Below are 14552 nucleotides of genomic sequence, written 5' to 3' on the forward strand. Positions count from 1 at the left end.
ATTTCCTACAGATAATGTTTAAGGGCCATGTTTTCTTTTTAATAGTAGTAAAATTGTGAGCATGATAGTTTTAAAATTAAAGCTATTATTATATTATATTATGGAGTATTTAATTACATATTAGATTTTGATCTTAAAATTCTAAATTTCTCATTGTAAAAACTTTTTTAAAACATTGCTATATTTTTCATTAAAATAACAACAAACCCAGATTTCTTATTTATTGATTTATAAAGTGGACAAAAAGCTGTATTTTTTTTTATTGTTTTGTTTGTTTTAGTTTTTCGAGACAAGGTTTCTCTATATAAAAGCCCCAACTGTCCTGGAATTCGACTTATAGATCAAGCTGGCCTTGAACTCACAGAGATTTACCTGCCTCTGCCTCCTGAGTGCTGAGATTAAAGGCATGCGCCACCACCGCCTGGCCAATGCTGCATTCTTTCTCTCACTTCTCAACTGCTAAGTTACAGGACTATCTAGTTAGTCTCTGCCATACTGATCTAGAAAAAAAAAGAAGAAAGGAAGCCCATGAAAGGTTTGTCCAATAAAAAAATAAAAAGTGTAATTTCTACTTCACCACTAAAGAAATGGAAGTTTGGAGAACCTAGGAACATCGTCTGTGGACAGGCTGGCAAGATGGCTCAGTGGGTCAAGCAAAGTACTGGCTACTAAGCCTGTTGCCCCGGGTTCGATCCCTCTCTCAGACCCATTTGGTGGAAGGCAAGAACATACTTCCCTTTAACATCTCCATGTGCGTACCGTGGCATGGGTTCTCAGATACATGTTCACATATAAATAAATTAACCAAATTAATTTTTAAAAGAGAAATGGCCTATGCACCGAATTTGAGTATAACCAAGCTCCAAATGTGAGTCTGCTTGACTTCATGCCCCACATTCACAATTGCCTCCCGACGTTCTTAACGGTTCCCAGCAATCACGCTTATAGCTCATTTGTGTCTGTGGTTAACCGAAGCTAACATTTCCGTGACTTGAAGTTATCTCTTACTTTAGCCAAATCATAACTCTTGCACAAGCTCTGAGAATCCATAGCTGGGTAAATATATGAGAAGGATTTGTATGCTTGTCTGCCAGTGATTTACACTTGATTTTCTTCTTAGGAAAGTTCATTTTATTACCTTAGTTATTTACAGAAAGTAATAGGCTTTCTTTTCCCTCGCAGGTCCATGGTTTTCCTCCCTCCTTTCCTTGATTACTTTATTTTTCCCCTCAGTAACCCCTCCTCCATGTTTGGTTAGAAACAGAACTATACAAGATGGTATATCATCTTTATTTGCTGAGCATAGCATAGATATATAACCTAGTTCTTAGAATCCTTCAGGGATGGAATAATAAAAGCCTGGAATGAATATATATATATATATACACACACACATATATGCACATATACACATACAATTTTCTCCCATGTAAGTAATTTGAGACTCATAAGAGAAAAAATAAAAACTTGAAATTAAATTCTTCTTTGCTTTTGTTGGTTTAGTTTATCAACTGCTCATCAAATGGTTGGTTTAATGGGATTCCATAGTGAGATTTCTATTGTGGCAATGAAACACCATGATCCAGAAACAAGTGGGGGAAGAAAGAATTTATTTGGTGTACACTTCCAGATCATCATTTATCAGCGAAGGAAGTCAGGACAGGGACTCCAGCAAGGTAGAACCTGGATGTAGAGGCCAGGGAAGAGTGCTGCTTACTGGCTTCTCTCCATGGCTTGCCCAGCCTGCTTTTCTATAGAACCCGGACCCACCAGCCCAAGGATGGCATGATCCACCATGCAATAGGCCCTCCCATATCAATCACTAATTAAGAAAATACCCTACAGCTGGATCCTAGGGAGGCCTTTTCACAGCTGAGGTCCTCTCTTTTCAGATTGCTCCAGTTTATGTCAAGTTGGCATAAGATATCCAACACAGAGAAAACTACTTAAAAATACAATGCATTAAGTAAGTCACTTGACTGTTTTTCCACTCTTTAAAGCAATCAGAAGTCAAAACAAAGGATCCATATTTATTTCTTTATTTTTATTGTCTTAGCCTTGGTGTTTTGCCTGTGGGTATGTCACCGAGAGCGGGTGTCAGATACCCTGTGGCTGGAGTTAAAAACAGCCGTGAGCTGCCGTGTGGGTGCTAAGCCTTGAACCCAGGTCCTCTGGAAGAGCAGCCGGTGCTCTTAACCACTGAGCCACCTTTCCAGCCCCCAAATTTCACTTTTTAACAGACAGACAAGACATGGCTCTTAGACTGAAGGGAAACCCCAATGTGCTTTCTCTATTTTGGTTACCAGAGCTAACTAAGTCCTTTACTGGAGGTGTTTAGGAGGATGATTTCACATGACATTTGTGACCAATCAAAAGTTCAGAAATTAAAGATTGGTTGGAGGAGTTGAGCTTTTGTTCTTCCATTTATTTTGGTCTTTTTCCCTGTTCGGTCTCAAAACACAAGTGGACTATTTAGCATTCATAGCCAACCGCATCGCTGTGTTAGCCAGATTTCCTCTCCCTGTGACAACTGATTGAGAGAAATCCCATAGAGACGGAAGGATTTAGTTTCATGTGTGGCTTCAGTCTATCATGGTTGGGAGGGCATGGAGGAGCAAAATAGATTGCCTCAAGGTAGGCAGTAAGGAGGGACAGAAAGAGCGAGGGTGGGGCTGGGGGAAAGGGGTTGGGGATCTGGTTAATGCAGGCTCTTCCTTTTGTGACATTTATCATGGAACCACCTGTGTTTGGGGCTAGTCTTCCATCTTTGCTCTTTCGTTTTGGGAAAATACCTAGAAGTGTTGTCTAATCTCTTAGATGTTCCCAATCCAATCACATTGGCAATCCAGAGTAACATCCACCCTTCCTATAATACAAGCTTTCTTCCTGTTTTGATTCTCCTATTTTCCACTGTGCACAGGGCTAAAAGAATCCTGATGCTCCACTGCACTTGAGACCTGCAGAGCACTTTGTAGACTGAACCGATTATTTTTCAACTTGTCTTTTTTGGGGGAAAATGTATTAGGTTGAGTGGTAATTTGTTCTTATAAACCAGGGACACATAAATCCCCACTTGTTTCAAACTACAGATCACACATTTAGCCACAAGCAGGAAGCAGACTTTCTCAGAGAGCAGAAGTTAAATGTATACAGTGTTCAAATGGACACAAGCCTGCAGTTCCCATACCTAGGGTCTGTAAATGTGGTAAGGAAGTAGGTTCAATAATAAACTAGAATTCAGACACACCTGAGCACGCCCTGTGTACTGGTAATGCCACTTCCCCAAAGATCATTTTTCTGTGAAACAGGAAATTTCTAAACAGCTTGACCTCACAGGGTCAAAACCTTATTTATATCTATATGGCTATGATATGGGAAAAAATGCTTAAAATTTGCACTTTCAGTCAACTTGTATTCAGGGTGCCATGAGATATGGACATAAGTCCTGCAGAAAGGAAAGAGTCTGTACGTACTCACTCACACAAACCAACACATACACCAAGACTTGATTTTCTAAAAATAATACATATACAAACAATTCTTTACCATAGTGGGAAAAAGGGAAATAGACTGTATCCCAGTAATGATTTGGGGAAGAGTCTAAAAATGCCCCCTCCCATCCTGAGATCTTTGGTCCTTAGTTCTCTATTGAAAACTAATCTAGACTCTGCTTTGAAGAGATTTTGCAGATGCAATTAAAGTTTCAGGTTAAGTGGCTATAAAATATAGTGACTATTTGGGCTATCGTAACCCAATCAGGTGAGCCCTTTGAAAGGGGGGTTGTCTATAGATGGGAAGAGAAGAGGAAAATAGAGGTTCTCGAGGCTTAGGGGGATTTGGTGCACTGTTTTTGGATGGGAGAGGAAGAGGCCTTGTGCCAAAGTCTGCAGGTGGCCTAAAGAGCTGAGAGAGGTCCCTGGCTAACAGCCAGAGAGGAAATATGGGCCTCAGATCACATTTGGCAACAATCTGAATAAGTAGATTTTTTTCCTAGGAGCTCCATATAAGAGCTCAGCATAGTGGCACCTTGATTTCAGCCTTGGGTGATACTGTGCAGAGAGCTCATTTAACTTACACACTAGACCTGTAGAAATGAGAGAAAACTAATTTGTGAGGCATTCCCTGTGCTTTGTTGGGCATTGGTAGAAATCTAATCTTGTAATATAATACGACATAGGTTTGTATACTGTTGTCCTCAGATCCCCAGTGTGGTGGGAGGCTTAGAGACCCAGAGATCTTGGGATATATAGTGTGTGCCCAGTGTTGGATAGTGAAGAACAGTTAGGACAGGCTTGGGAAAAGCAGGGAGACATAGGTTATTACAGTTAACATGAGTCACTGGAGTCTGCAGGCTGATGAAATGCAGAAAAAACTGACTGTTCCCTTTCCATAAAGTCCAAATCAGTTTAATCTTATAGCATACATTTTATCTTGCAAAAGAAATACAGAACTTTGTTGACCCCCCCTTCCCATTTCTAAATTCCCTCTTGACTTTTTAGTGGGTCCTGACACCCTTTCAACAAGAGAGATTTATTGAGTATATTATTGATGATCTAGACAGCAGAAAAAAAATCTATTATTAAATTCTTGTTACTGAGATAAAATAGGAAATCATTATTGAGAGGCAGGTCATCTTTTTAAGTAGAATTATGTGTCTTTATCATATATTTCTATTAAAAATAATGAACAAACATTTTATATTGAACTTTTAATTAGAGAAACTTGGTAAAGTCTGGAAGAATGTGGAATTACCAACTTCAAAGCCAGCCTGCAGATTAGGACAGAGATGACCCAATGACAGCTGCACTATAATTTTATTTCTGGATTTGTTTTTGCACTATATTCTTACTGAAGTACTGATGGGAAGCAGTTTTGCACAGATTTCTGGCGTTTCTGCACATCTTCTTCACAGACACATTTACAGCTTCATCCTAGAGTATCTTTTCAAGTGTGTTTACATGGTAAATAGATTCAGAAGATAAAAGCCGGGTCTGGGTACCAGAAAAAAGAGGAGATTTGTTTGCTGTCCAGTATAATAAAGATAAGATCTTTTTCCAGACCCAAACACAGGCAGGTTTGAGAGCATTTTCCTTTAAACGTTTGCTGATTCTTGAGCTCAGGGTGTATCAGCTGTTATGCAAACCCCATGTGCAAGGGGTGAGCAGTGTGCTCTGGTTTGTCTAAGATTTTATTATTCTAGCACGCAAGAAAGCCCAGGATTAGGGAAACAGAGAGGGTAGTTACCACAGTGAGCTGGGTCTTCTTGAATTTCTCTGTGTCCCCACTATGGAACTGGGGAACGCAGGAATCAGGGATGCCGGAGAATTCAGGACTTGAATGAGAAGTTTCATGCGTTTTGCTAGTGTCCTTAAAATGATGCCATGCTAACTTATTAGGTAGCAAACGAAGAAAGACCTTGGCTGTTTTACAGTTCTTTCCAAATAAGTGTAGGAGTGTAGTTGGGGGAAGACGTCTATTTTAGATTAAAGAAGTGGAGTCTGGCAGAAACCTCCTCAAACTTTCCCAAAAGCTGCTTCTGAAAGGCCGGTGAAGAGCTGACCACTTCAAGAAAACTAAGAATTTGGATTTGAAGCTTTCGGCTGCATTTTACCTGCACGCTCATGCTTATACAGAAGCATGTTGCCTAATTTCCAAATATTTAAGAGTTCTCTAATTGTCTTTAAGTCTCTGTCTTTACTAATCAGAAAACATTCCATGTCTCCAGTTCTCTGGAATAGATAAGAATTTGCTTCGGTGTATCAGGATAAATGTCCACATGCATTTGGCAAAACTATATTAAGAAGCTGCTGCCTATAGTGTCTGTCTGCCAGTTAGGGAGGATGGTGGGCTATCTTTTACATATTTTATATTCCTTCTGATGATTTTGCTTATTTTTATTATCTTTATTTGATTATTTTGTCAGCTGTAGGTACATTGTTAAGGATGACTGTCATTTGCCTCCCTTGTCTTTATATCGGAAACAGAATACTTGATTCTTTTGTCATTTGTCTTTCCTTCAAAGTCTACTTTGGTATTAATAAAGCAAACACGAGCTTTCTTGATATTTGTTTGTCATGTGTTTTTCTGTCCCTTTTACCTTTAAGTTTTCTGAGGCCTTCTGTTTAAGAAATAGCTCACATACTTGGGTATTGGTGCATTTTTTAAAAATTCAACACGAGCCGGGCGGTGGTGGCGCACGCCTTTAATCCCAGCACTCGGGAGGCAGAGGCAGGCGGATCTCTGTGAGTTCGAGACCAGCCTGGTCTACAAAAGCTAGTTCCAGGACGGGCTCCAAAGCCACAGAGAAACCCTGTCTCGAAAAACCAAAAAGAAAAAAAAAAAACAAAAAACAAAAATTCAACACGATAGTCTTGTGATTGAAGTCTTTGGCTTCTTTACATCTCATATAACTGCTAATATTGTTTGAGTTAAATCTATGCTATCTCTTTTCTGTGTTCTTTCTGTTCCTGGTTCTTTATCGACTCTTTCTTTAATAGTTTTAGTCAGGCAATTCTTATTCCATTTACCAGTCTTTTAGCTATTGTTATAGTTAGTATCCACTGTCACCCCACTGGGCTAAAAATCTCCTAGGTGACACATTTCTGGGTGTGCAAGGAGGGTATTCAAAAGAGGATTCTTTGCTTTTCCAATCCACCATCTGTGGTGGCAGCGCCGCCAGGATGCAGATTTTCATGAAGACCCTTACGGGGAAAACCATCACGCTCGAGGTTGAACCCTCGGACACTATAGAAAATGTCAAGGCCAAGATCCAGGATAAGGAAGGAATTCCTCCTGATCAGCAGAGGCTGATCTTCGCTGGCAAGCAGCTGGAAGATGGCCGTACTTTGTCTGACTACAACATCCAAAAGGAGTCCACCCTTCGTTTGGTGTTGAGACTTCGTGGTGGTGCTAAGAAAAGGAAGAAGTCTTACACCACCCCCAAGAAGAACAAGCATAAGAGGAAGAAGGTGAAGCTGGCTGTACTGAAGTACTATAAGGTGGATGAAAATGGCAAAATTAGCCGTCTTCGTCGAGAGTGTCCTTCTGATGAATGTGGTGCTGGAGTTTTCATGGCCAGCCACTTTGACAGACATTATTGTGGCAAGTGCTGTCTGACTTACTGCTTCAACAAGCCGGAAGACAAGTAGTTGTGTATGAATAAATAAAAAGACAGGAATTGAAAAAAAAAAGAGGATTCTTTGAAGATGGAAAACTACCCTGGACACACTGGGCACTTCCCCATGTGTTGAGGGTCCAGAGGGACTAAAAGAGGCAAAGAGAAAGCTTGGCCAGTGCTGGCATCCCTCCTTCTTGGCGTTCTCACGGAGATGTGAGCGAGCGGCCTCACTCTTCTGCTTTCACAACCAAGGATCACACCCTCCTTTATGCTTTCCCCACCATGACCTACCACCAAGCCACGATCCAAGATTCAACACATCTCTTCAGTTGCTTCTTGGTAGATATTTGCTCACAGTGATGAGAAAAGTAAATGGTATAGCTATACATTTAAAGTTATTCTTTTGGCCCAGTGAAACGGTTCTATGTTAAAGGCCCTTGCTTCCTAGCCCGATGACTCGAGATTACTCCTTGGAACCCACCCAATGGAAGGAGAGGACGGATTCCTGAATATTGACTTCCACATACCATGACCCTAAGTAATTGAATAAATAAATACCAAAAAAACCTTTTAGTGATTTTTATTTAGTTACAATATATCTTTCATATCTTATTGAACTCATATTAAGAAATACTAGTTGCTATTATGAGAGCAGTTTAATTCCAATTATCTAATTGTCATTATTTGTGCCGGTTTCATCTTAGATTTCTATGAGCATGAAACATTACTACGAGGTGAGAGGCATTTGAAGGTGGCTTGGACTCCTCCTTTCATTTCCTCAGGAAAGCCTGAGGCTCCGTTCCAAGTTGTCTTGGCAGTCCTGAACTCAGACCAGATTTTCCTCGGTACCATCAGGGCAGCTCTCTCCAGGCCCCATCACAGTTTGAAAAACGTTCTCAACAAAGCCACAGCATGCGGGTGTCGTGTGCCACACGTGCTCCCCTCACAGAGTGAGGCGGTTCTGCCTGTGCCGGTTTCCTGCCAAGGACTTCAACTGGTTGATTTATATACTTTTCCAGCGTTTATAGTTTTACTTTCTTCTTTTCTTTTTTTTTTCCCCAGCAAAAGGTTGTTTCCACGACCAGCTCCATTCTCATGCATGGCTGAGGTTGGAAGTGACTTTGAACATTTTTAAGACAGAAATCTCCTGTCATCTGCTATTTGGCATGTCTACAATGAAGCTCACTTAAACTCATGATTATTCAAAATTGTGGGTTTAGTATAATAAAATTATTTTCTCACATTCTCTGGTGTTTTCCAGTAACTATATTTTAGCATAATTACGAACTTACAGATTTAAGTAAACTTGTGTTTCAATGCATTTTGGATATTATTTTTAATGGTGTTCCTGTTATAAACTACCGATAACCACTGTAAGTTAGCATCTCTGAGTCTTTTATCCAAGTCTAGGTGTGTTTGGCACCCTTTTCTGTTGAGTGGCCGTGAGCGTCTCTCCTCCACATACCCAGCCTCAGACATGGGCTTAAGGGACCCAAGACAGAGCATGAAAAGAGAATCGAAGGAAGTTCTATTTTCAGGGCACCATTACATCCCAGTGAAAACAAAGAACCTGGAAGAGGAGCTGCGGTTAAAGGCACATGGAGCCTCATGATTTCTACAGGTCAGAGAAATGTTCATGGAAAAGGGCAAGCGTGGGCAAAATTAATATGTATAAAGGAGGAAAGCTGACCAGTAAACTCTCGTTTAACCTGTTGACTATGGCTAACTAAGAATTAGAGGATCCTTTTGTTTTGAACTAGCCTGCTGCAGTGGGTACAAAAAAAAAATAAAAAAAACAGATAAGTGAAGTCGTTTGTTCTAAAGGTCCGATTCACCATGCTCCAGCTAAGTTGACGTCTGGCCTTCATGAAGCGACTGGTGGGGGAGGAGCCATCTCCCAAACAGGCCAGTTTTAATGGGTGCAGGGTGTTCACGCCATGCTTGGATGTATATGAGCCCTCGAGTGACTTGCTACCCCCTCAGTTGTTTCTCTCGAGTTCTGTCACCCTGTCTCCACCTCAGAAATTACAAATACCAGTTGTATTCTTAGTTTCTCCTTTTCCAGGCTTCCTGTCTATAAAACTTAACTCTTCCGGTCAGGCTGCCAGGCATTCTTTCTATTTTATACACATGGCACGTCACCAACTCGAAAGCTGGAAATAAAGACAGTTAAGGTCTTTAAACCTTGTTGTAAATTTGTTTATCAGTCCTGGTACATATACCCTATTGATTGATGTAGTCACACATGTATTAGGTATAACACTTGTCAGACTGTTTGGAAACAAACCAAGAATTGGCTGAGAATGTGCACACTTTCCCGTCCCCTGAGAAAAGTCTATACAAGACCCATATTTCATCCAACATGAACAGCTTCTGCTTTATAAGCACCTATTATATTTCTCATTATAGACTTTTATGATGGTTTCTTTTCGAATTAAGTTTCTAGCCAGTGTTTAGAGGTTCCTTTATCTCTACAGCCTTCCTAGCATTGGTTGTCATTTCTTTTAAAAAAAAAATGATTAATTTATTTATTTAACTAGACTTTCACACACACGTATGCGTATGCATGCTTATTCACGTAGGAGTCTGTTCTTACAAGTGCAGCTGCCAGGGAAAACAGAAGGGATAATTGGAGCCCCTGGAGCTAGGGAGTTTGGAACCAAACTTGGTCCTCTGCAAGAGTAATACTTGCTCTCTGAACGACTGAGACATTCCTTTGACTCCGGTCATTTTGCTCAATGAGAGTTAATTTTGTCACCTTTTGTTTTGCTGTACTTGTTTGAGTCAAGGCCTCCCTCCATAGCCCAGTCTTCCAGCTCTTTCGCTTCCGTCTGCCAAGTGCTGGCATTCCAAGCCAGGTGCCATCATGCTTGACTGTGATTCTATGCTGTGACAGCAGTGTGCTGTATCTTAATCAGAACAGAATATGCGTGTGTGTGTGTGTGTGTGTTGGTTAAGCATTTCATCATATCAAGAATCAAACAATTCCAATGTCACTAGTAATAGCATAGACTCAAATATAGGAATTTTAAAGCATATTTGTTGAGCATGTTTTCATTTTGAACAAAGTTTGCCTAGAAAATATTTTACAGAGTTTAGAAAATGAAGCCTCCCTCCCCGCCACCCGCAGTGTCTCAGCAATGTATTTCCCTTACTTTAAGTAACAGAAAACTCCAGAGAAAGAATAAGCAGAAGGCTTTCTGTATCATAATTCTCTACTGGCTATTTTAATCATATGTTTAAATATACTTATTTAATCAACATTTATAAAAAGCCTAGCAAATAAGCTGTGGGTTAATATTTTCTATAGAAGAGTTGGTAGATTTTTAGAGAAATTCTATTGGCTATTTTACATTCACATTATATTTAGATAGAATCATTTAATATACATTTCTCAGAAGCTTAGAGAATAAGGTATTGACAAATCTTTTCTATGGGAGTTGGAAGTTTAAAGAAATTCCAGGTATGAATGGTGTGATTTGTAATGTGATCTTTTTAGACAAGAGTTCTTCATACAATAAAGTGTTGAGGTCATCTAAGGAGTATAGTGGTTTTACTATTGACAATAACTCTGTGTGTGCATGTGCATGCACACATGTGCATGTGTGTGCGGTAGATGGTTTTGAGTGTATGTGCTTCATGAGCTAATGTCTCCAACTTCAATAAGGTTATTAAATCTAGTGGTAGACATGTAAGCTATAGAAATTGGGGAGAGCAAGAACTTGAAGAACAGATTAGGGGTATCAGGGAGCATCCTCTACTGAACAGTCTTGGTATTCTCTGTGCTTCCTTAATCTCAACGCTCATCACAGTGGAATCATTCCAGGTAGAGGGACTGAGTAACGCAAGAGTGTAAGGAAAGAAGGACAAACGGAAACAATGCTCTGATTAAATGGCCTTGATAAGGAGCCTGCCCTTGGTTTTGTACCAGAACAGGCAAAACAGCTAGCGATATTATATAAAGACCTACAGAAATTTAGTCAGTGCAATATATCCAGAAAATTTTAGTATGGGGGATTAAGCAAAAGAACAAAGAGCTGCCAAGATTTCTGACTTTACTAAGCGAAGGAGTGACCAAGTGGAGTTGGGGGTGGAGTGGGGTAATCACTTTGGGGGAGGGCAGAGTGTGCTGCATACAGTATCTGTGTGTCGCTATATCTAACCAGAGTTATGTGCAGATGCATTGGGAAAGTATTCATATTAACCTTAGATATCTTGTTGGTTAACCTCCCTACTGCCCACAGACAGTGAAATGCATCCCCTGTTTTTATTGGGAAACATCTGTCTTGTCTTGCTGCCCTTTCGTTGTTGACTTGTTCTGCGGGCTTTCGTGTCCCTTGAATAATGCCATGCTCTTGGTGGATATTTTTATAATGAAAACACACACACAGGGCTGTTTGTCATAGAGATAGCACCAGTCTCTTTAGAGTGCATCATCACACAGAAGTGGGCCTGGCTGAAAATTAGAAGAGTATGTCTTGTCAGTTACGACTCTGAAAGGGATTTCAGTACCTGCTAACTGATTGCACGTGTAAGGGAAGAGCAAACTGCACATCCTTAAGGAAGACACAGACAGCATTGGAGCAGACATGACGTGTAGGACAGTGTTGGGAAGAGCCAAGAATGTAAAGGATTAATTACGAACATGTGATTCTGCTTGGCACAAGAGTCTGTCAGATAGGCTGCTATCAATCATCTTGACATTGATTTCATGTACAGTTTTAAAATCAAAATGTTTATAGCTCTGTAAACGCAAGTGTTGACATCTTAGTTTCCTTTCTCTTGATGTGATAAAGACGATACCCAGAGCAGCTTGGGGAGGGAGAGGTTTATATGGCTTACACTTACATGTCACCGTCTATCATGAAGAAAACTCAGCACAGGAACTCAAAGCAGGCACCTGGAGGCAGGAACTGAAGCGGAACCACAGTGGAATGAGGAACGCTGTTCCTGACTCTCCAGGCTCACGTTCAGCCATGTTTTTATACCTCCCAGGACCAGTGCCCACATGTCACACTGCCCACAGTGAGCTGGAGCCTCACATATCAACCGTTAAACAAGAAAATTCACCCACAGACTTCCCAGCAAGGGAGTCGGATGGAGGCACTTTCTAAGGTGAAGTTCCCTCTTTTTCAGATGTCCCTAGTTTGTATCAGGTTGACAGACAACTAACCAACACAGTTGATAAGGTTAGAGACTTGAGCTTTGCACTTTGTTGAGTTTCCTGGCTTTATAGGAAATGGAATCGTTATGAGGAGTCCCGGAGCATTGACATAGCACCTCTTGTTTGTGTCTTTCTACATCAGTGTGGAACTAATGGTCTCACTTGAGAGCCATTTTGCATCTTTCTATGTCAGTGTGGACCTAACAGTCTCACTTCGGAGCCACAGAAATGATTCTTTATTTGTATGTCGATATTTCCATATTTCTTTCTTTCTGTCATTTCAAACATGACCAGTAAGCACTTTAGAGGTCATCCACTCATGGTGCACACTCAGCATGCTCTCCAACTGTGCATTAACAAATCCCCTACCTTCTTATATCAATTATGGGTGATTTTTTTATTTAATGTCTCCAAAAATCATCCTTGAATAAGGTCCAAATATTTTGTGTTGTCATTTAAAGGTCTGGCTGTAAATTTCATTACCAGCTCTCTTTTTCCACAGCCACCGTGTTCACAGCATCATGGAGGCTGATGAGCAGGGGTTAAGCAGCACCGAGATTCTGAGGTGGATAAATGAGTGAGTGCTCCCTGCATCCTTCATCCTATTCTCCTTCATGGAAGAAGCATTCAGACTGAATTACTGTAATGAACCATTTATGTCTCTTTCGCAATGCTTATTTTCTTCTTAAAATTACTCTTGGTAATAAGAAGTTCTGGTTGGGCTTCCCATTGTATTTTTAAAAATCATTTCAATGTATTAGATTATGAACACTAGGATTAAAAAATACCTGATATAAAGGAAAAGTTTCTTGTAGCTCAGTTTCAGAGGTTTTAATCCATGAAACTTTGACCCTATCTCTCCGGACCTGTGGTAGCATGGTTTGCCACTGGAGAAGCATGTGGTGGATGAAGGCTGTTCACCTCATCACAGTCAGGAAGCCAAGGCATCCGCAGGAAGGTGCTCCAGTTCAAACAGCTCCATCTGTGATGACTAGTTTGATGCCAACTTGACACAGTTATACAGACATCTGAGAGGAGGAATCCTCAATAGAGAAAATGTTTCCATATGACCAGGCTATAAGCAGGTCTGTAGGGCATTTTCTTAACTAGTAATTGATGGGGAACCAGCTCATTGTGGGTGGGGTCTCCCCTGGGCTAGTAATGGTCCTGGTTGTATAAGAAAGCAGGCTGAGTAAGCCAGGAAGGACAAGCCAGGATGCAGGATCCCTCCATGGCCTCTGATCAGTTCCTGACCCCAGGTTCCCACCCAGTTTGAATTTCTGCCTTGGCTTCCCAGTGACCTGGGACTCAGGATATGTTAGCCAAATAAACCCTATTCTTCCCAAGTTGCTTTTGGTCAGGGTGCTTCATTATAGCAATAGCCACCCAGCCTAGTTCACCTTCAATGGCACATCCTCAGAGTCCTAATTTGCTGCCACTAGGTCCTATCTCTTAAAGGTTTTACCATCTTCAAACAACAGCTTGGGTTGGAGACTCAACCTTAAATACCTGAAATGAATTGAAGGGGGGAACATTCAATATCCAAACTGTAGCACCTGGATTCTAAACTCACAGTATATACTTAGTAACCAACAATTCCCTGAGCTCATTATCTAATAAAGCTGTAAAAAGGCCTCAAAAGTGTACTGTGGTATGAACAGTTGTCCCTTAAGAGCACGAGTAAAACTTTAATTGCTACTATAATATTGAGAGGAGAAACCTTCCCGAGGTGATTGGGATGTGAGGCCCCTACCTTCCAGAATGAAGTTGGTACCTAGCTCAGCCTCCTCTTGTACCTTCTAATCCTCAGGTTGTCTTCAATATGTTAATGGGACAAGAAGGCTCTCTCCAGACACTAGCTCTGCAACCTCAGTCCCTGCAGCCTCCAGGCTAGGAGAATGGTTTTCTGATCATTATAATTTGCCCTGTCCCAGGGTCTATGTAATAGTACACTGAAGAAGACCAAGTAAAGAGATCACTGGGAGGAGTTCATAACTGTAGAATAGGTTTGACAGCTAACTCAAAAAGTAGTAAAAAATAAATTGATAGACAATTTTGGTATCACCAAACCAGTGACGAACAACATTGACAGTTAAAACTGTGACAAACTATCTAACCTCTTCAATTATCCCTGGATAATCAAAGAATTCTTAAAAGGCCCATATCTGCTTTGAAAATGAGACAATGGGGATGATCCTTCGGGAATTCACCAAGACCAGCTAGCCTGGGTCTGAAAAAGCATGGGATAAAACCGGACTTACATAGTGGACA

The 14552-nt window shown here is 40.7% G+C and overlaps 1 pseudogene; it reads left to right on the forward strand.

The window, feature by feature from the left end:
* The first annotated feature begins 6640 nt into the window (after positions 1 to 6640).
* On the forward strand, positions 6641 to 7190 carry LOC101994339 (annotated as a pseudogene).
* The last annotated feature ends 7362 nt before the right edge of the window (positions 7191 to 14552 follow it).

This window comes from Microtus ochrogaster, chromosome 2 (genome assembly GCF_000317375.1).
Source record: "Microtus ochrogaster isolate Prairie Vole_2 chromosome 2, MicOch1.0, whole genome shotgun sequence".
In the NCBI taxonomy this organism is placed as follows: Eukaryota; Metazoa; Chordata; class Mammalia; order Rodentia; family Cricetidae; genus Microtus; species Microtus ochrogaster.